This window comes from Lampetra fluviatilis, chromosome 8 (genome assembly GCF_964198595.1).
Source record: "Lampetra fluviatilis chromosome 8, kcLamFluv1.1, whole genome shotgun sequence".
In the NCBI taxonomy this organism is placed as follows: Eukaryota; Metazoa; Chordata; class Hyperoartia; order Petromyzontiformes; family Petromyzontidae; genus Lampetra; species Lampetra fluviatilis.
In genome coordinates, this window is record NC_136282.1 from 4,607,861 (window position 1) to 4,631,206 (window position 23,346).

Here is a 23,346-nt window from a genome sequence, read left to right on the forward strand (position 1 = left end):
ACTCCTTCTCCGCCTACAAGGCCTTCTGCCAATGGGCACAAACACTACAGACACACGTGCTTGCAGTATTTGTAGGACGATCACTAAATAGCAACACTCTTTTATGTGCTATGAAGAAGTAGCCACTGCCATGAATGTTGCTTATTATGCGTTTTATGTTAAGGCCACGTAGTGTTATTGACGAAATTGTCGAAGTTTTTTTTTATTTTTGGTAATTGTGCTTCTGCACCACTGCCAAATCGACAGCACCACCATTTTTTTTATTTTACCAGGTAAGACCCACTGGCCGATATAGCTCTGAACGCGTGTTGCTTCTCAGTGTGCAGGAATAAAGCACAGGGCTCGGAGAAAAATCCACGCAACTACAGTGAGAGAGACACGCAAACGTCAAATATACAGCAGGCATCACGGTCGGGATCGAACCCATGGCCTCCTGTATACCAGGCGAGGTAGATAACATCTCGCCACCGTAGGGCCCTGACCAAATACCTGGGATGAGATTCAGATTACATTGTTTTTTTTATTTGGACGTTGAGATGTTGAGGGTAAAGTTGTATATTTTACTGATGTAAAAATATATATGTAATTTTAATGACTTTCATGTAATCATCGTAAACATTCATATTTTAATATTTTTACGTGAGGTTCCATGATTAAAAACAATCATTGTAATATGAACGTTAGTATATTCAACTTTTTTTTAAACGAAAAAGCGATGTCAAACATCGTCGAAATCAGGTCACGTGACGTCACTTTCAGCGTGAAAGTCACGGGCGTGACATCATGGGAGAGACACCACTCCCTGTGCCGTCACACCTCTGGGTCAAATCGAAGCAAAGCCAAACTCGGATCATCGAAACTTTTGTATCTAGGCCTGATTTGTTTTTATTATTTATATGAATATCGGGAACAGATCTGTAGTATGCATTGTTTAGATGACGAACACTACGTACACGTTTCAAATGGTGCAGCGCCGTGTTAGATACTATGTCTGTATGTTGAACTTATTTCGCACCGTACGTAGCATACCGTGCTAATCGGAGGTGCAGGGGAAGGACAACAAACTAAACACAAAAAAGCACTTCTAAAGAAACGAGTTTTTTTATCCAGATTTAAAAGTGCAAAGCTCCATTGGCTTCCTAATAATTAACATCTGAATAAAGAGTCACAGAAGCAAACGAGACAATGGGAAATTTTTATTTGTCTACCCTTACAGGGCAAGTGTGAATTACAATCAACATTATTCAGCAGCCTGGCGTCTGCTCTAATAGTCCACCTATGGGAACGTTAGACTTGATCCTTGGGGCATCAGTAAAAGGGTTGAACATTACAGAAGTTGCTGTCTTGGGACAGACGCTCATGCAAAAAAAAACAGAGTGCATTCTTTAATTAACAGCTGTGAAACTGACAATGACAGTCTTGCAACACATGATTAATAACTGCAGAGTGACGAATATGCATGCTCTTTTTAACACCGCGGTATGAACACTGCAGGCGTTTCCAATGCTCACATTGACGTGTGACGGTGTCTGCATTGCAAACCCTGCGAACATCGGACACCCGCTGGAGCTGCTAACGTTCACCGCAATCACGCTACATTAGACGCAGAAAGCTGTTGCTGGCTGCCTGTGAGTCCTGTATTGACTGCTCACGGCAGGACAGCAGAGGGCCTGGAGAATGCTCACACTGCAGTGGGGAATGAATCTCCACCTCTGCACAATGAGGTCAGCAATCTACCCTGTGGGCCGCGTCTAAGAAGCAAAGACAAATATCCCCCATACAGACGTACCGATTTCATCATGAAGCCTCCTTTGCCAGTACCAAAATATACTAATAGGGTTTTTTCCCCTTTTTTCTGGCAACAAAACTGACACCTTTTGCAAGGAATCATGTTAACATGAACCACAATACTTGCAGTCAAATGCACTTTTGGTGCGCCTTTTGGAGTCATCTGGTCGAACACCATATGAGCCTTGGCTCTAATAAAGCTGTCTCTGGTGTGGACCAATCAGTTTCAAAGACAATGCATAAATTATCAGAGTATTGTTTTTTGTTTGCATTTGACTGCAAGTATTGTGGTTAATGTAAGCATGATTCCTTGCAAAAGGTGTCAGTTTTGTTGCCAGAAAAAAAGGGGGAAAACCCCCTATTAGACATACCGATTGTTGAGGCAAGCACAAATACCGAATACACTAGGAGGTCGTGTTTCCAGAAACATGCCCGACCGCCTTTGTCTCCCCAGTCCTGATGTTTACACATCGCACCAGTAACTCATGTAATGCTGGGTTGATTTAGGGGAAGCTCAGGACTGGTTAAAATCTTCGCCATTGGTGTTAATCATGGCCAGAGATTGAATCGGCTTTGAAGGGCAGTGCGCTAGCCACTGTGCCACTGCTCCACACACTGTCTCTTCAAGAGGCATCTGCCGTGATGCAAGCGAGCTCCTCATGCACCAATTCCACTGTGGCGCTGACACGAGAAGGCAGATGGCCTGAGAAAACGTTCACCAAGATTTTAACTCAACCATTTCATTTGGAGTCGATCACTCTCTAACGTAGCACCACCAGGCTACTGAGTTTACTCGTGGTCTCTGCCATAGTAACGGGGAATTTCTGTCACTGGCCCAGCACACCAGTTCAAAAGTTGTATAACGATTGTTTTTTAATGTATTGCTTTTATTAACTTTTTTCGGTAAGACTTTGGCGGATTTTAAGTCACGCTATATAAAAGGACAGTCCTGTGAATCAAATCAGTGTCGCCCTCGGGCATGCGAGCTGTAACGCGTAATGTCTATAAACGCAGACGTTCTGAGAACTACACAAGGAGCATTTGAACAGTGATGACCTCTCACTGCATAGCGTCGACAGAACACAAACCATTTGCATCGCTCTGGGCATGTGCATTGCTATGCATGAAATGCAAATGCATGGCTACGTATTGAATTGACATGCAGTGTACCAGTATAACATAAAGATAGATACATGTCATCAGACCTGCAATTAGTTTGCGTGCAGAGCACATTATACAAACATTATTGCACTCAATCGCTATGCTTTCCCACCTGATGTCCTTTCAAAGTGGGCGTCATGGTGGTGAGATGTGAACTACCTCGTGTACAAGACGTCGTGGGTTTGATCCTGATCCTGACGCCCGTGTGCATGTTCTCTCCGTGGTGGCGTGGATTATTCTCCGGGTCTTGTTTCCCTCCACATTTAGAAACATGTGTGTAGACTATTTGGCTGCTATAAATTCCCACACTATGAGTCATTGCGTTGTGGCCAGGTCATTTTTAAAAAAAAATGAGCTATGTAGCTCAGTGGGCCTTAACTGGTAAAATAAAAAAAACATTCAAAATAAGACTCACCGCCTCATTACAGTCAGTGTCTCTGGACTGAAACGTACAATCAAGGTGGCACTCAGCTCTGTCAAGGACACTCGGAGTCAGTGATGGGAAATTACACATTCCTATGGCACGCACCAGGGTCTCCGCTCTTTAATGACCGCAGTTAACCTCCCACAAAATGGTGCTCACTTTATAGAGCGTGGGCATAAAGCAGAGTTTGAGAAAATCATAACCATTTTAGTTTTTGCTGCGGGCAATCTAAATTAAATAAAGCAAGTGATAGACTAACTTAATATGGAAATCTGCAAAGAGTTGGGGGCTCGACAAAAAATGTGAGCAAAACAAGAGTGTTGTCCAACGAGCTTGTTCAACAATCGAAGACATCTGCCAGAGAGACACGCCTGGGAAACACACGAGAGTATTGGCACCGAGAACAAAATGATCAACAACAACAAAAATAGAGCGAGGGTTGTGAGCCGTCGTAAAAAAAATAAAAAAGTAACATGTGTTAAAAGAAAACCCGTTTTGTTTTTAGTCACCACTGTGTATTTCGCGCTGTGAAATATGCATCAGGTATGTGAGCATTGACAACGAAAATGGAACAAACCCTTGAATAGCGGCTCAAAGGAAGCGTGAAGCGGTAAATGCTTGGCGCTACGCTGAGACGAAGAGGGAGGAGCACATGGATCAGGGGACATATTGCAAGTTAGAGACGTGGCACGAAACCACGTTGACCTGCGTGGGTCACGTCGCTAGATGGGATGAGGCCCGCTGGTTCCGAGACTAACGACAGAGCAGCAGCCAAAGGAGTTTAACTCGCCCGAGACCGCATCCGCCGTGTCCATGAAACCAGCTCGGAGACGGCGAGATGGATTGTTAACATTACGGAACGACGGCGGGGAGGCGTTCACCCAACAGTGCTGGCGATGATGAGTCAAAATTGACCATCGGCTTGTAAATGCTACCGTGGAAGCGCCATCAGACCGAATGTCCCCCATTACACAGTGGGCGCTAATGTCCACCGTTTAACATGCTAATTTGGCTTTCAAGTGAGGCTTACATAACACAGGGACCGTTAATTGAAGTTGCATAACCTGCGTTGATTTGCTTTCGTTACCTACACTTGCTTACTCAGTTAATTCACATGTTTGTCCGGGGCTTTTTGCATTTATCAATGATTCACCTTTTCGTGAGCGATCGCTGATTGTCGCAGAGGTTCCTCCTCGTGCACTAAATAATGTATGCAGCGAAAATTTTCCACACGGCACATACACGGACGACCTTACCGGTTTACAAAGCTCCGTGGTTATTAAATCTCATTGAATTGATTCGAGACGAGAGCACCACATTTAATTAAATATTTCGTCTTGCGAATTAGCTTGTGCATTAGACGAGTTAATGCATTTCTGTAAGTCGGAGTGATTTCATATGTTGTTGCAATTTGTATTCATCTCGTAAGCGCGATTCTTTCATTTGCGGCAATGCAATAAAGGCAATACATTGACGGGGGGGGGGGGGGGGCTCACTTTATAATATTACATGTAAAGAATGAATTCACAAGAGAAACATTACTGCCTTTGAAAATGCCCATAATTGAAGCACTAACTCTTACAAACACTATGCGTTCAAAACATAACATCTATGCTGCACGTGTGTCCTTCCTCACACCACTCTCGACGGACCTGTGCCAGTGGCAAAAGTTCCATGTCCCCATGACAGGACCAGTCCATCCAATGTGCAAAGAGTGTTGGCTACCCACAATGCAATGTCTTCTTGTCTATTTTTTTTTTTATATGTCAAGGTTAGAGCACTGAACCAGCACCGCTGAGATTTCTGGGAAAAATCGTGAGTATCTCCTGCGATTTAACGGGTTTCACAAGTACAGAGAAAGATGGTGATCTCAACACGTTCACCAATGACTGCACACACACACACACAAAAACCCGATGGATTCAGTTTGGGTTTCCACTTAATTTGGCTAGACATCAGCTCTGGGAATTGAAATTGCCACTCTCATAGTGTGTCTAGCAGGGTAGGTGGGAATGCCATTGGCTGGATTCGAGGAGTGCTTCAGTGAGATCTACTTCCGTGAACCATTCTCTGTGCAGTGCTCCTCTTGTGAGTTCCAAATGCATGTTTCGCCTCATGACATGACACCAATAGCGCAATTGGGATACATCTGAGGGGGGGGGCGGGGGATTAAAATGAAACCATCCCTGGCTTTAATATGTTTGAAAGCCATCATTGATATTATTTAACAATTTCAGCATGAGCAAAAACCTTTATTATGAATGAGCAATGTGTAACCATCCCAAATATATATTAATTCACATTGATTTCACAAAGCCAGGGGGAGACATTTTCTTGGCCAGATTTGACACTTTGTGAAAAAATAAATTGTACATTCTTTAAGGGGCTGTCTGGTGTCGTTAAACTGTACACGATCTGATTCGTTTATTTTAAAGTCACACGTCAGGATAATTACTCAACACTTTAATGATTTATTCAGTGATGGAGAGATGCGTCGCATATACACACACGATTAAAATGAACACATGCACACACCCCCATAAAGGCAACGACTTCAGTGTTGTGGCAAGTGCTGTTAGCAAGCACCTATTAAGTCCTTCAGAGTGTGGCCAGCACCAGCTCCATATGTCGATGTATCAGCGCTGATGTCCACGCACTACGTCAAGTACTAATTTAAGGCTGAGTCAACCTACAGGTGGCCCAGGAAAGGTTTAGATACCGCTTTCAAGGTTCGCAGCACAGGCCAAAAAAACAATGCCACTGCTCCTCATGTACTCAGAGACAAAGAGCCCCCCTGTAGCTTCCACAGACTGTTGGTGGCCAACCCCATGCTGGGCTACCTGTGGCTCTCCAATGGTGATGTTTACGCACCACACCAGGTACTAATATGAGACCGAGTAGACCAAGGGGAGGCCCCGGACTGCTTCAGATATTCGTCAATGATGTTGACCATGAGCAGGAGTCGAATTCGGCTTGCCAGGTTCATAGCGCAGTGCGCTAACCACTGCACTACCCTACCCCACATGTATGCACACATACAAAAAGACAAAGATCCCCCTCATAACCTGACTAGACTTTTAGTGCAAGTGCTGTTAGCGAGCACCTATGAAGGCCAGCATGGCACAAGAGGGAGTGGGTGACCAGCACCAAGCCCAGCTCCCTTTGTCTTCTTAGTGGTACTCATTTGAGGCCGAGTCGACCTAGGGGAGGCCCAGGACCGGTTCAGATAATCGTCACTAGTGTTGGCCGTATATACACACCCACTCACAGTTGCATTCTCAATGACAGTATGCATCTGACACATGCTAAATGTATTGGCCCTAGGAGACAGCAAATTTTCCGTTCTAAAACCAAATCCTCAAAGGTGACACTTTTCATGTTTATGATGAAACATAGCCAGGTCAGTGCATGATGAGTGAGTCATTGAGACCTGCCGTGCTTGGCCATGCTATCAATGGGAGTGAGGGGCAGTTTATGAGTTGCACTGTAAGACTGCTATTGTTGGCTCGATTCCATTCCAATGCTCGGCTCTCCTTCCGCGCATGTTGCCCATGTTTTAAAACCACCACGTGGGATGGCACCAAGAAGACCAGTGCCTTATTAGTCCGACTGGGTGGGGCGCTGTTGGCAGAGCCCTTGACTCCAAGGTGCTGTGTTCCAGTCTCAGTCGGCGGTTCACTCAGCCCACCCACCGTCCCGTTCCCCGGGAGCAGGAGGCGGAGAGAAACAACCAAGCAACAGGTGTCGAGCACCAGGTGGCTCAAGGCGAACCCGATTCGTGAACACAATATGGGTGGATACAAATATCAGCTCGAACCTAGATCGTGATAAAACTAATACGCCTAACATTTTCATGACGGTGATATCATCAAGTTGTGCGGCTCGTGCAAAAAGTACGGTGCGAAAGAAGTTCAACATACATTCCATAGTCACGTGAAGCACTCAATTCTGCATGGTTGCCACCAATTGTCGAGATGAACTGAGTGAGAGCGACAAGTTTTACAATAAGTCCGGGGTGGTTGCCCCCTCGGAAGGACTTGCCCCCACCGCGGGAATGTGGAATTCCCACCACTGGCTCCGGCTCAGCTCACACTACCCCGTCGCTCGCTTGAGCAAGGAGACACTTGCCCGTTTGAATACCTTATTGCTCATCAATAATAAATGCCGGACGGACCGGCCGACGTGTAAGCGGCGGGATACCCTCAGGGGAATGCCAGGGCTCCGGTAACATTTCACAACCCGACACGCGGGTCTGAAATGAAGTTGCAGCGCAAGACACGGTGTGATCTGCCCTCGCTCATTGCCAGGAGGAAAGTGCAGCGAGCAGGCGGTGAGTTGGGAAGGCAGTGGCTATCATGTAATACCGTGACCCATCGGTCTGCAATCGTATCCCGACTCCGAGCGGCCGGAGGAATGTACTCGAACGCGCCGTCCTTTGGAACGAATATTACTCCGCACGCTCCTCCTCCAGAAGCACCCCGCACCTGCCGATGTTGAGGATATCAAAACAATACAAGAGTCTCGTTGTGTTACGGCGTAGTGGCCAAACTAATGTTGCTAGGGGTTTTATTTTCTCTTTTTTATTTTTTTAAACGTTTTCAAAGTGTCTCTCTGCTCACCCGAGCAACGGGGCCCCATCACGCACACACCCTTTTGAAAGGAGCAAGCGATTCAGAAAGAAAAAAAATAGAACGTCGTCGATCATGAGACTCCGCGATTAGTTACTCACTTCGTAGGGCATTTCCAATTCGCCAGTGTTGCACGCGGTGCACGCATCAGCATGAGGGAGAGTGACCTCCGGTCACTGGAGCCTGCGGCAGCGCTCGTCGGCCGCGTTGGTGGTGCTGTGTAGGTGTTTGTAGGGGACGGTGCATCCACGTAATGACCATCATTAACTTGCTACAAAGTGGTACTCAAGTTAATAACCCGAAAGAAATAGTCGACCGAGCTGACCCCACATTCATTTAATTGAACTAAATTGCTATAGATATTTTTTAATGTATTCAGTATATATATTCAGAATATTTACTTCATATTCATATTCATGAAGTAAATATGAAAATTAATCTCCTTTTTAATAACTTTAAGATACATCGAGCTTAGAAACATTTCACAGCAACACAGGAACCCGCAACGCCTTTACAGCCACATTTACCCGACAAACACCTTGTGGCTAAACTTGTCACGTGCAGAAGAATGTGGAATTTCCATCTGGCTCAGGCCTTTCAGTGGAGGTGACCGCCACTCTAATGGTTATTTGATGCAGGAGTTATATCGATACTTTTTGCATTCAATGCCCTTTATTTAACCTCATTATACCATCATCAGGTTTAATAGCTAAATTACCAAGGGTATCCAAATTGTGTTAATACTGACCGCTAGAATGGATGGATTATAGCTCTTGTGCCACAGGCATTTTCCACAGGTTTACGTTTAGAAAGGGCGGTGTTGTCACCAGCAAGATAGAGTAGGCTGTGGTGGGTGGGGCACACCAGCAGGATAGAGGAGGTTGTGGTGGGTGGGACACACCAGCAGGATAGAGGAAGTTGTGGTGGGTGGGACACACCAGCAAGATAGAGGAAGTTGTGGTGGGTGAGACACACCAGCAGGATGGAGGAAGTTGTGGTGGGTGGGACACACCTGCAGGATAGAGGAAGTTGTGGTGGGTGGGACACACCAGCAGGTAGAGGAGGTTGTGGTGGGTGGGAGACACCAGCAAGATAGAGGAAGTTGTGGTGGGTGGGACACACCAGCAGGATGGAGGAGGTTGTGGTGGGTGGGAGACACCAGCAAGATAGAGGAAGTTGTGGTGGGTGGGACACACCAGCAGGTAGAGGAGGTTGTGGTGGGTGGGACACACCAGCAAGATAGAGGAGGTTGTGGTGGGTGGGACACACCAGCAGGGTAGAGGAAGTTGTGGTGGGTGGGACACACCAGCAAGATAGAGGAAGTTGTGGTGGGTGAGACACACCAGCAGGATGGAGGAAGTTGTGGTGGGTGGGACACACCTGCAGGATAGAGGAAGTTGTGGTGGGTGGGACACACCAGCAGGTAGAGGAGGTTGTGGTGGGTGGGAGACACCAGCAAGATAGAGGAAGTTGTGGTGGGTGGGACACACCAGCAGGATGGAGGAGGTTGTGGTGGGTGGGAGACACCAGCAAGATAGAGGAAGTTGTGGTGGGTGGGACACACCAGCAGGTAGAGGAGGTTGTGGTGGGTGGGACACACCAGCAAGATAGAGGAGGTTGTGGTGGGTGGGACACACCAGCAGGGTAGAGGAGGTTGTGGTGGGTGGGACACACCAGCAGGATAGAGGAAGTTGTGGTGGGTGGGACACACCAGCAAGATAGAGGAAGTTGTGGTGGGTGAGACACACCAGCAGGATAGAGGAAGTTGTGGTGGGTGGGACACACCAGCAGGTAGAGGAGGTTGTGGTGGGTGGGACACACCAGCAGGATATAGGAGGTTGTGGTGGGTGGGACACACCAGCAGGATAGAGGAGGTTGTGGTGGGTGGGACACACCAGCAGGGTAGAGGAGGTTGTGGTGGGTGGGACACACCAGCAGGATAGAGGAGGTAGTGGTGGGTGGGACACACCAGCAAGATAGAGGAGGTTGTGGTGGGTGGGACACACCAGCATGTTAGAGGAGGTTGTGGTGGGTGGGACACACCAGCAAGATAGAGGAGGTTGTGGTGGGTGGGACACACCAGCAGGTAGAGGAGGTAGTGGTGGGTGGGACACACCAGCAGATAGAGGAGGTTGTGGTGGGTTGGACACACCAGCAGATAGAGGAGGTTGTGGTGGGTGGGACACACCAGCAAGATAGAGGAGGTAGTGGTGGGTGGGGCACACCAGCAGGATGGAGGAGGTTGTGGTGGGTGGGACACACCAGCAGATAGAGGAGGTAGTGGTGGGTGGGACACACCAGCAGGGTAGAGGAGGTTGTGGTGGGTGGGACCCGATGATGGGCAGCAACATGAGAAGACCTAATTCCAGATTCTGGGACACATTGGTGGTTGGGTGTCGACCATTAAACAGCTTGGGATCTGCTGGAGTCGTGTGGTGGCATCAACAGCATTAGCCACGATCACCTCCTGGCATTGAGTGTTCGAGGAGGAATCACCTTGATGATCATTCTATCAAGAGCAAATCAAATCTTCACAAGATGAGCATGGTCGAGGCGGGTTACTACTTAGATGAGAGACTGCCTGAGCATACCCAGTGTTTGAGACTAGGGCTGCGAGGTGGCAAGGAAATGCAGTACAGCACAGCATTCTTATAAGTATATATCATCACTCGTATGTGTAGGTTTCCTCCAGGTGCTGTGGTTTCCTCCCACGTGCCAAACGCTCATTCACGACATTTGGCCAAATGTCCCAATGCAAGACCTGCCTGCTCATCTCCTGAGACTCTGTGAGCTTTCAGTGGGTAAATATGATCATACTTCCTAAAAGATGCCTTTGTGTGCCAATTGCCTTCATTGGAATAATAAAAAGCACACTTTGTAGGTACTAGATACAATAATAACAAAACATAAAAATGTGACAAAATAGCTTTTGGAGAGACACATTGAATTCTCTAGAAAGTTGTTTGCATAAGTACTGCATGGGTGTATTCGTTTGCATATTTTTCATTTTCCCACGTTCCTTCCGAAAAAAATTGAGCACAATTGAAAAAATAAAATTATATTTGTGCTCGAAAAAATTCCTCTCCGCCATAGTCATATCCCGTCATTAACGATGCAAGGCCTGTTCTTTAACATGGTCACATGGACAGCATGCCTCTTATATTTTCTATAGCACACTGTTAAACAGCTGTTTTACAACTTATTAAAACACTTTGTTTGTGTTGGAATGCTAATATATGTAACGCCACACAATGACAAGGCTCACTTACGATCGACTAACTTTATTTAAAAAAATTGCATTGTCATTCTACGAGTGCAGTGCCCACGAGATATAATTCTTGATTTTTAGAAACTGCGGTAATGTTTGCTGAAACTAAATAAATTAAAAGTTTTAAGTGTTATCCCATTACTTAAACAATTTCTGGGCAGCGTTCATCTCTGTTGGTGGTCCTAAGACAGCGATTCAAATAAAGCATTCCTATTGTGGGGACCAGTCTGTCCATAGGACACCCTCTGTTGACTTGCTACAAAGTGGCATTCATATTATAGACCCCCAGAGGGAGACGGGCTGAGTCGACCTTTGACCAAGATTAGAACTGGAAACCTTCTGATTGTGAGGCAAGAGGCTCCAAGCCACAACGCCACCCAGCTGGATAAACAGATATCAACACACCAGTCACGAGAAGAGGCTATTGTGCACCACCACCATCAGGGCCCCAACTCCAGGATTCAACGTTACCCACAACCAAGCGGGAAGAAAAATGACCGACGCAAGTTGGTTCGTTCACATGCCCCTTGATATAGAAATAATTGGCGATCGCCATCGGCGAAAATGAGAGTTTTAAGATGGCAACAATGCCCTCGTTATAACAAATAAATACCGAGTGGGGTTTTTTTTGTATCGCTTAAATGAGCGTGTTGTCATTGAGGAGGTTCTCATCTCTTATTTACAGCCCTGAGCCAGTGGCAAAAACATTTCACATGCCTATGGCAGGGGTGAGGTCGTATACGGGCAAACCACTGTTGACTTCCTCACAAATCGGTACTCACTTTATAGACCCTGGAAGGATGATGGTGCCGAGCTAACACCGATTGCGAGGTGCTCGCTGAGCCACCCAAAACGGTTTCATTACGAAATGCGACTTGAAGTATTGTTACCGTAGGCATTTCGTGATTAAATTTGAACCATCTGTTTTACTGGGCTCAAGGGTAAAAATATTTAACTTTTTTTTACGCCAAACTGACAAAAGAATGGCTTGTTGGCATGCGCACACACCCGTTGACTCAAATGAATTATAAATACATGTGGCGCTGGTTTATGCAATGTTCCCCGTCGTCTATTAACCAAACAAGGGGGTTTGATTCGCGTGTGGGCAAATGTTCCTCTTTGCCCAAACGTCTTTTTTGCAGAAATCGATCCGATCCCTCCATCGTCAACGAGGCAAATCGCCGAGGTGACGGGTCTCAGCCATTTCCTCAAAATGAGAATCAGAATCTCCAAGTGTTTTTTTACTTTCACTTTTCAATCATCGCTTTGTGACCACTCTATTTTTCCAAGCACCTTTCTTAATTCGAGTCCATGACACGGAGTTCATACTTTTGGTACCAGCTCATATCATTGCAAAGAAACTGTCTCCACGATCGGTGCCTGTCTCCGTTGGTTATGCCCAAGTCACCCGCGGATATTCCGCATTCTTATGGCAAGGGTCAGTCTATCCATGAAGTCAAAGTCAACGTGATTTCCTGCTAAAATCAACATTGAGGTCGTGCATATCTCCCCCATAAAAGCTGGGAGCCCGTGGTGGAAATTCCCACATTCATCTCGCAAGGACCGGTCTCTGCATAGGACAAAGTGAACTTCCCACAAACTAGTACTTGATTTATCAACCCTGAACAACATGATGGGCCGAGTCAATCCCGATCCAGGATTTCAACTCGTAACCTTCCAACAGCGAGTAGAGTGCTCTGACACCTGCGCCACTTGCCCTGCATTGTGGACACATTCATACTCTGTGCATCACACACAATCGCGCACACACGTGATCATGGATATATAAAGGGAACTAATATATACCACGGGTGTATAGTTACGCGATCTAACCCAAAATCACCTCGTTTGTGGATAATATTGGTCGCAAAAGCCCACGTGTTAAACTTCCATATAGTTCCGAATTTACCATACAGAATACATACACAAAGCATCCAAAGACAAAGGTCGCTTTCGTGTAGATCGAGGCAAGTGCTGACGATGACAAGCAGCGCACGCTAGGATTGCTCTCTAGCCCCTGTTGCTGCCAGAATAAGCGCCGTTTGCAATCATCCATTAAGGAGGACGCGCGCACACACACACACGACGTCATAAACAAATACATGCACGTGAGCATGATTCATTCATACTACGTGGCAGTTCTGTGCACGTAGTGCAGCTAATTACCTGGTTCAAACTCTTAGGTTTTTTCGGTAAAGCCACGTAGGTAAAAAATAAAATTATAATTATTAAAAGTAAAATAAAAATAAAAATCACGACGTTTCGGAGGCAACACTTGGTTCAAAGTTGCAGCCGGGCTCACACTCGGATTGCAACAAGTCAGAACGCACGCGGACGCGTTTCGCCGTCTGCCGTGACTCGTAAAGCCGCCCAGATGGGCATGTGTGGGCACAACACAGAGCTTCATTGCTCATCGGATTCCTCCAGTCTACATAAAGATTCAGATTCGGATCCGTGTCCCCCCGTGGAGCGCCTGGTCCTGTTAGCTAACACTGAGGCCAGCAACGCATCGCCAGACGGGGGTTGTGTGGCCAGCACCACACCTGGCCGCCTTTGTCTCCCCCCGGGTACTGCCGTTGACACGACACCCCAAGGACTCGCTCGACGCTGAGTTGACCATGAGAAGCCAGAGTACAGTCCCGTGTAGGATCACCAGATGCCACTTTCAAGGTTTGTAGCAGAGTGCTAAAAGCGAGTGCCGCCCTCCCCACGCACACAGAGACAAAGATCACCCGTATAGCCTGTAACAGACTGTTGAGGCAAGTGCTGTTAGCGAGCACCTATTAAGGCCTGCACGGCACAACCAGAGGGGTGGGTGGTCAGCACCACGCCCGGGCCGCCTGACGGCTCAATAGTGGCGGTGTTTACACACCGCGACAGGCACTCATTTGAGGCCGAGTCGACCTAGGGGACGCTCAGGACGGGTTCCAAACATCGTCACTGTTATTTCCTGCAGGCGGGGATCGAGCTCGGGTTGCTGGGCTCGCATCGCGATAACCACTGCGCCACCACTCCCCACACAGAGACACACAGAGACACACAGAGACACACACAGAGACACACACAGACACACAGAGACACACACAGACACACAGAGAAACACAGACACACAGAAAAACACAGACACATAGAGACACACAGACACACAGAGACACAGAGACAAACAGAGACACAGACACACACAGACACACACAGAGACACACACAGACACACACACAGACACAGAGACACACAGACAAACAGAGGCACAGAGACACACAGACACACAAAGATACACACAGACGCACGCGTACAAAGGTGTCACATTTACCGCCGCAGTCATTCGGCAATGCAAAAGGTGCCAGTGTTGTTGAGTTGGGGATGATACGGCCAGCCACTCACTCGCGCGTGCATGTCTGGGATCCTTAACACGATGTCCGAACCAACTTACTATCAAGAACACAACAAAGACAAAGATCCCCCGTGTAGCCTTAACAGACGGTAGGGGGCAAGTGCTGTTAGCGAGCACCTATAAAGGCCGGCACGGCACACGAGGGGGTGGGTTGCCGGCACCACGCGCGGCCGCCTTTGTCTCCCTGGCCGTGATATTTAGACACTGCACCGGGTTACTCATTTGAGGCTAAGTCGCCCTAGGGGAGGTCCAGGACCGGTTCAGGTTAACAGCCACCGGTGTTGGACCGCGAGCAGGGAATCGAACCCGGGACCGCCAGGTTCGTTAGCGCAGCGCGTTAACCGCTACACCACCGCTCCCCACCATCAAGAACACACAGACACACACACAGGCACACACAGACGCACACTTACGAAAGAGTTTCCGCTCCCGTTCGCCGTGAGAGTGGTGCAGCACATACCCAAACTCGGCTCTGCTCCGTGACTCTGAAGCGCCACAGTCCAAACCCAGCGCGTGGCGCAAAGGAAACCAGAGCCAGGGACAAGCCTCCCCCACACGCGTGCCGTGCGTTCGTGTGTGCGCGCCGACACGAGGCTGAGCGCGACTGCGAGTTGAAAGCCCTCCTACTCTTCCTGCCTCCCTCCCGCATGCCCTTCCCTGCCTCGTTCCCTTCCTAGCTAGCTCCATCCCTCCCACCTTAACCCCCTCGCTCCCTTCCCTACCTCATTCCCTCGCTCGCTCCTTCCCTCGTGTTTTTTTACGATCAGAGGAAACAAGAAGATGCTCGGTGTAGTCGGCACTTTGCTTCGTTCATAATTTCGTTTTTTTTTCAATGCTTTGCGTTATGTGCCCTCCCCCCCCCCTTTTAAAATGAAAGATTTCACAACAGATTTTACGCTCTGCTCTCCTCCTTCTAACCCCTTCCTTCTCTCTGTACCCCCTCTGTCTCTACCCCCTCTCTCCCTCCTCTAGGTCTATGTTCCCCCTGTTTTCTATGTTATTTGTTTTCTCGCTCCATCCCTCCCTCCTTCCCTCGCTCTCTCCATCCCACCGGGCTCCCACCCTGCCCTTCCCCGCACGACGTTCGCTAAGCCAAAGGGGGCTTCTTGCGAGCCAGAGTTCAGCGTCTCGACCAATCAGAGAGGCGAGAGAGACAGAGGCACGGAGTGAAATGTGGAATAAGAAGAAACGCAAATTTAATGGAAACGGGCCCAAGCTTGCGTGGCCCCAGCGACCAAGTGAGTCAATCGTGCCCATTGTGTGCTTCACAACGCATTGTCGCTGCAGCTTTTCTGAAATGAGTGGGCAGTAGGGAGTCAATCAATCGCTTATAAAGTGTGGGGAGGGGGCATTTTTTTTGTTTTGTTTAAGGAATGCCCAATAAAATTCTCCTCCATAGACAGAAAGGAATGCACTGTGCTTATGCATTCCTGTCGGAGCCTCTGCTGTTTTCCTGTCGGGTTTTGCGTTGGGTGCTCGTTGTTGGGTTACTCACTATTTAACTTTAGTTGGGAGGGGGTTTTGTTGCGTTATCAGCAATGCTTTTTTCTTCAATCGGATTGTCAACTTCAATCTATTTTAAAAGCACGGCGTTCCGTTTGTTCGTTAAATAAGTGATAAGAGCCTTTCAGAAGACTTGAATCAAAAAGTTATAGCAAGTGGACCCCCACCCCAGATGTGGGGGTAGAAAGTTGATCCAACAGAGTTACAAAAATTGTCGAACCCTACCTCCCCCCCCCTAAAAAAAAAATGCCTCCTGTAGGCATATATACCTACACACTCTACATATATACTTACACACTCTACATACAATAGAGTCCAGATGTCGTTGTGGGCAGGAGCTAGAATTTCGGCGGCCCGAAATTCTCGTATTTTAAAAGGGAAGATTGAAGTATCACGTGGTGCTGTGACGGAGTGCGCAACTCACAATCATTGACAACCGTGGACAATCCTCGAATGGATTAAGGCCTTACCAAACCCGCACCTTCTCTCACTTATCCTGCGGTGTAATAGTCTAGCCTGCACCTGTACACGGGCTGAATCCATCGCTCCATTTCAACGGTGGACGTGCTCCCATTAGCCTAGAACGTCGGCCACGTGGCATGACTCAGCCCAACGTCTCTTAAACGTCCGCTGTACGTCCTCTAATGCGAGCGCTCCTCTCTCCGTCTCTCGATGTCACCGCAATCGCGCGTCACCTCCGTGCTCTGTTGTGCAGCTTTAAAGTTGACATGAGCCATTTATTTGTTATTGGCCAGGTTTCTGTGGAGGGCGTCTGTCGTAGCGGGTAGTACGCACCGCTCGAACGAGTCACTGCGGTGGCGCTCATCCCCACTGATATCCCTGGGCCAGTGGTGGAAATTCCACGTTCTCATGGCTGATGGTCAGTCTCTCCACAAAGCGATACTCATTTTAGCAGCCAAATAACCTCACTCACTTCATTAGACCTCCTTTGCCAGTACCAAAATATAATAATAGGGTTTTTCCCCTTTTGCAAATATTATCAAGTGTGTTTTTGTTTGCATTTTGACTGCAAGTATTGTGGTTAATGCAGACATGTAAAAAGGTTTCAGTTTTGTTGCCAGAAAAAAGGGGAAACCCCCTATTATTATTATTAAACCTCACTCACTGAATAAAATCCAAACTACGATTTGGTAAAATTTACGATTTGGTAACTTTGGACAATTGGGCAAATCTATGACGTAAGTACCTACCCTTGAAAATGGTGTGATAAAAGTAAAAAATGTCCACATTACAACAAAAGCTTTGCTGAAAATGAAACGACTGGATATTGCTGACTATCATGTGCATGGTGTGGCATGAATGATGGCTGTTTTGCAAAATCTAATTTAATTCTGACACAGACTAAAACAGATCCATTTCCATTGGACGAAATATACACACGGAGCGTCCTTTGCAATTTCAAACTCATGCTGTCATATTGAATATCATGACAATTTATCATTTTCATAATGATGTACAACACTACACTGTAATTAAATTTGAGGGATACAAGTGGGTTTGGGATCCTTATTTAAATACGCTATTCTTTTTTCCATCACTGCAATCAGGTTTGAATCGCTCTAATTGCCTGACGTTAAACATGTACTGTAGTCCAGCTTTCAGTCCCATTAATTCTCAGACTGATAAATTGAAACGATTCTTCCATCTGTTAAATCTAAACTTTTAAATTTCACAAGCACAAGATAAAATACATTTACATTTGAAAGTTAGACGAGTGTTTACTTTCAGCTGGATATTAAATAAGTGCCGAGAATTTTTTTTAAAGTCAAGAAAACTGGACACCCAATCCTTTCTGGTTCCAGTCCAAATATATGATTGTCCAAACGTGCAATAGAATAAAACTCTTCATTTATCCTGAGAAATCCGATGAGTTACGAAGCTATTTTTCACAGATGTTCGATAGGTCGAGCCTGAGCCAGTTCTGGAAATGCCATGTTGATTTTCTGGGGACAAGTCTCGACATGCCCCGAACACACATATCACAATTCAGACTGGCAATTTGGATTCAATAATTAATATTTTTTAATTATACCCTGGTGAATGCATCAGCCACCAATGCCTCGAGCGGTCACGAGAACCCATTACATGCAACAAATAAATAAATAACAATGATTCGTGCAGATGTGATTCTGCTGCTGGTGCCGCGGTGGTGAGATGTTAAACACCTCGCCCAGCATGCAAGAGGTCGTGGGTTCGATCCAGTAAGGCTGACGCCTGTGTATTTGGAGTTAACATGTTCTCCCCGTGGTCGTGTGGATTTGTCTCCGGTCCTACGGGTTTTCCCTCCACATTTAGAAGCATGTAGAGTATTTGGCTGCTATAAATTTCCAACAGATAAACTACTTAATTGGGCTATCATTTTTGGCCAGGTCGCTTCTGAAAAAGAGCTGTATAGCTCAGTGGGGCATTACCCTATGGCTGCAAGTTTGGTCGTACATGTTATGTATTTCGTTTATTGTTAATTTGAATCACAGTTCTTATGATTACTGTTGTTACATTGTTTTTATAGCTTTATTTTGGTGATTTCGAAAACATATGGTTAAGCTATGTTTCTTGCGGAAGTGCGGAGTTGGCATGATAACTTAAATCTAAATTGTCTTATGGTTGTTATTGTTTGACTTGCATCACACTGGGATTTGTTCACACAGCGTTGTAATACGGTGTTTTTTTTCTGGAAGATTTGCTGGTTTATCCAGGATGTTTCTGCTGCGCGTCGTCGCTTTAAGATGTTCTCTGTTTATATTTGGTTTGTTTTGCGGTTGCACCCGACTCAAGAGCAGCATGGCTCACAGGGATATACCTAATAAATGACACTTGAAACTTGAACCTAGTCAAATAAAATAATACAGTTTAGCTTCTAGTTTTTCTACTAATGCAGAAATTGTTCTATCTCCCTTGCCACCTGTCACAACGGTCAGCGATCGCCTATTAATGCAGCACCTGCGCCATGCCTGACCGTCTTTTGTCTCCAGCACTGACGTAAACGCACTTGAGAAAGCGATTGATCACGACGAGAGACCCAGCCCACTTCAGATGCCCATCGCCTCTGGTGTGGTGCATGGCCTAGGATTGAACTTGGAATAATGGGATCGTAGTGCAATGTACTCACCCGTTGGTGGGCAACCAAAATAACAAGAAGAGCCATTTTATTTTCAAATGCGGTAAAAAAAACCTCACTCTTTCAAGAGCCTATATGCACGTGAACACCAGGCTGTCCTTAATAACGCCACGAAGCAGTCCTTAAAGAGCGGTTCTGGAGCCCTGTGCTATCCAACACAACAACAATAACCGCCATTCGCCACTATGTGGCGGTGACGTCACCACGGCGCTTGTACCAGGCTACGTGCACTTTGAGGCCACGTGAAGCTTCGAACGCCCGCTGGCAGGAGGTCACGGGGCAGACTCAGGTGCTATGGGTTGACTGACGGAGACGACTGGCCGATGCACCACATTGTGATGTTGATGTAGTGGCTACACGCACACGTTAAGATGAAGACAAATCTCCCGAGTGTAGGCGACACAGATGGTTAGGCACGTGCTGTTCGTGAGCATCTATGAGAGCCGGCACAGCACACAAGCATGGGGGTGGTGTGGCCTTGTTTCCCCGGTGTTGATGTTTACACACCACATCAGGTGCCCATTTTTAAGGCTCTGTTGATTTTGGGGAGGCTCAGGACCAGTTCTGATATCAACCACTGATTGTTAGCTGTGAGTGGGTATCGAATTTTGGGACAATGAGTTCATAGCATAGAGTGCTAACCACTACATACCAATACCCGTCCTTTGCCACTAAATGACGGTGACAGCACCACGGCGCCTGTGAAGTATTGGAAAATGACGGCAGGAAACTCCTTGACGGGAACACACTTCTTTTATTAAATCTTGACTTGTAACGATACAACGCGTGGCCTCTCTTCTTCACAATGCGGTCACCATACAACGGTACAACTCGTGACCTCTTCTCTCCGCCCTACGCTTTTCTTGACTCTCTTAGATTCTGTGCTGCTGGCTCTCTGTGCCTCGTGTAGACTCCGCGCCTCGGCTACACTCTTCTCTCGTCTCGTGTAGACTCTGCGCCTCTGCTACACTCTCCACTCGCCTCGTGTAGACTTTGCATCTCTCTCTGGCTACACCGTATGCATACTCGGCTCGTGTAGACCTTTCTCTCTCTCTGGCTACACCGTATGCATACTCGGCTCGTGTAGACCTTTCTCTCTCTCTGGCTACACACTATACATTACTCAGCTCGTGTAGACCGTTCTCTCTCTCTGGCTACACACTATACATTACTCAGCTCGTGTAGACCGTTCTCTCTCTCTGGCTACACACTATACATTACTCAGCTCGTGTAGACCGTTCTCTCTCTCTGGCTACACACTATACATTACTCAGCTCGTGTAGACCGTTCTCTCTCTCTGGCTACACACTTATACCTTACTCTCCTCTACTCTCCATTACTCTCCATTACTCTCCTCTCCGGGCTCTATCTCTGCACCTTCGTCTTCATTCTTAGATGGTTCCACTTCTGCCCCCCCTACTCCTCTGTGCATCACCTTATATATCTCTTCTTCCCGGGAGACGGAGCGGATGCGGACCTCAACGTCGGCACCGCTCCTCAGTTACCCAATCACCACGCGCTATCTCTACGATCCGTTTCCGCCCAGCGCGTGTTTCCACTCCCTGACCAATCACACCGCGCTGCCACCCGATCACTCCCTCTCAGTGCGTCACCGGCACACAGCCAATCAGCAGCACTACCCCCACCCGCGCACTGACGCCTGCTCCTCCCCGTCAGCGCGCGTCACCACACACACACCCGTACATACGCGCTGGCACACGACGTATACACCCAGCGCGTATCACCACTACATCACCCCCTCCCACATAGCTCGCAGCCGGCCCGGCTGCTAACAACAACCAACCGCAACGATAAGACGACAACCAACAAAAAAAACCCGTAACCCCCCCAGTGTGCCCCGTAACATAACAACAACAACAACAAGAATAACTATGTACAGATTGACAATGAACACGAAAAGTCAACAATAACACGATACAAGCAAATTCCAAAAAACGAACGCGCCCCACGTCCCTGCGACTACACGCAGTGACGAGGCGCTCCAACTGCCCCGACTCCTCACGAGGCAGGTCATGCAAAGTAGCACGACCTGGCGCGAGTCCGTCTGGCTGGTCCGTCGTATGGGGCGGGACACTGACGACCGTCCGGCGGTTCCGGCTGCTCCAGACGGCGCGGAACGGGCCTGAAAGGGCCGGCCCCGCCGCGGAGATCCGGCCGCCGGTGATCGGCAGCTGTCAGTTCCGAGACACCTGGGAGCAGATCAGGCGAAAATACGTGTGGATCAGGCAGAGACATTTCCCCCTCTGGGTCGCCGGTCACGTCACACGCCCGGCCATCACGACACAAGGGGAGGCCATATGGAGGCGAGAACGGTTTCAGTCGGGAGGGGTGAACGTACCAACGGCGCTTTCCCCACTTTATCTGAACGCACTGGGGCCGTGCAACGCGCACGACCTCCACGGGTCCCCTCCATGGTCTCAACAATTTAGGCGACGTAGCCAAGGGTGCCTGAGGGCAATGCAGCCAGGCCCTGTCACCTGGTTTCCATTCGTGCATGGACACCTTCCGTGCCCTCAACCGTTCATTAGCAATTTGGCGAGCCCGTGAATTAAGCCGTGCGGCCTCCCTCGCCTCTGTCAGCTTGTGAATATTAAACTTAATATGTTCTGCCAAATTAGAATTAGTTCGTGGAGCGGACAGGCCAAGTTGCGTTTCTATTGGCGGGTCAGCTTCCCGACCGTACATCAAATAGAATGGGGAAAACCCCGTAGCTGCATGGGGGGCCATTCTATACGCGGCAAGGACTCCCGGGACCTGCAGGTCCCAATCTACATGTGCCTCGCACACCTGCTGGCACAGCATGGAAGTCAAAGTTTTGTGGAGTCTCTCCACCATCCCGTCTGTCTGCGGGTGGTACGGGGAGGTACGCACCTTCTTGGTACCCAACAGATCGCACACCTCTTGCAACAATTTACTCGAAAATTTTTTACCTTGGTCGGTCAGCAGGCGTTCGGGAGCCCCCTTGTCCAGGACATAGCCCTGGACGAAGGCATCCGTCACAGCCGCTGCCGACTGGTTAGCGAGAGGCCACGCCATAGGCCATCGGGTAAAGTATTCGACCCCCACTAACAAATATTTATTCCCTCTCGGCGTGACTGGGAAGGGCCCCAAAATATCGAGTGCAACGAGCTCGTTGGTACGCGAGACCTGAATAGATTGCAGCGGTGGATTAGCTGCCACGGGCGGTGGTTTACGCCTGGCGCACTCAACGCACCCCTTCAGAATATTTACCACATCACTTCCCATTCCCGGCCAGTAATAGTCACGCTGAAGCAGGGCAAGCGTCTTGTTAACTCCCAAGTGCAAGAGGCGTTCGTGTGCCACCAAGACAACCCTCCCCCTCACAGCGGAAGGCACCACGAGTGCGTTCCGCCGGGACAAACTGTCCCATCTCAATAACATGCCCTGCTCAAGTACATAGGAGCCGGTACGCTCCTGGTCCCCCTCGGGACCCCCAACCTTGCGGCGCAATGCTAGCAGCGAGCTGTCCGCCATCTGGAGGCGGCCCCATTCGCTGAGCGACAGCGAGAGCAGCGAGTCCCGACCCTGAGAGGCAGTGGAATCATCCACGATCGGTGCGCCCGCTGTCGCAGCCAGTGCCCCCATCTCCCCCGCAAGCGTCGGTTTACAGCGCGCCGATCCCGACAAACACGCGCATTCATCACAAGGCAACAACCGCGACAAGCAATCGGCATTTGTGTGTCGCAACCCCTTACGGTACGTAGTCGTAAACTGATAGTCCTGGAGGACTTCCAACCAACGCGACAACTGGCCCGAGGGCTGGGCGACCCTCAATGAATACTGTAGCGCCGCGTGGTCCGTTCGGACCGTAAAGTGACGACCATAGAGATATGGCCTAAACTGCTGCACAAAAAAGACAATGGCAAGCAGCTCGCGACGGGTGACGCAGTAGCGCTGCTCCGCCGGAGACAACACCCTACTACCGTAGGCGACAACTCTTTCGACACCCCCAACGACTTGGGATAGCACCCCCCCAATGCCCGTGTTGCTAGCATCCGTGTC

The 23,346-nt window shown here is 48.3% G+C and overlaps 1 protein-coding gene across 3 annotated transcripts in view; it reads right to left on the bottom strand.

The window, feature by feature from the left end:
* LOC144933784 (tetraspanin-18-like) overlaps positions 1-15,298 on the bottom strand; it is a 114,681-nt gene extending 99,383 nt beyond the window's left edge. For 2 of the 3 annotated variants that reach the window (XM_078858898.1, XM_078858896.1), the window contains exon 1: positions 15,121-15,298. The gene's annotated coding sequence lies outside the window, so the exon portion shown is untranslated. Of the gene's footprint in view, positions 1-15,073 lie in introns of all 3 variants that reach the window. The other variant, XM_078858897.1, reaches the window with a different exon arrangement.
* Between the last annotated feature and the right edge of the window lie 8,048 nt (positions 15,299-23,346).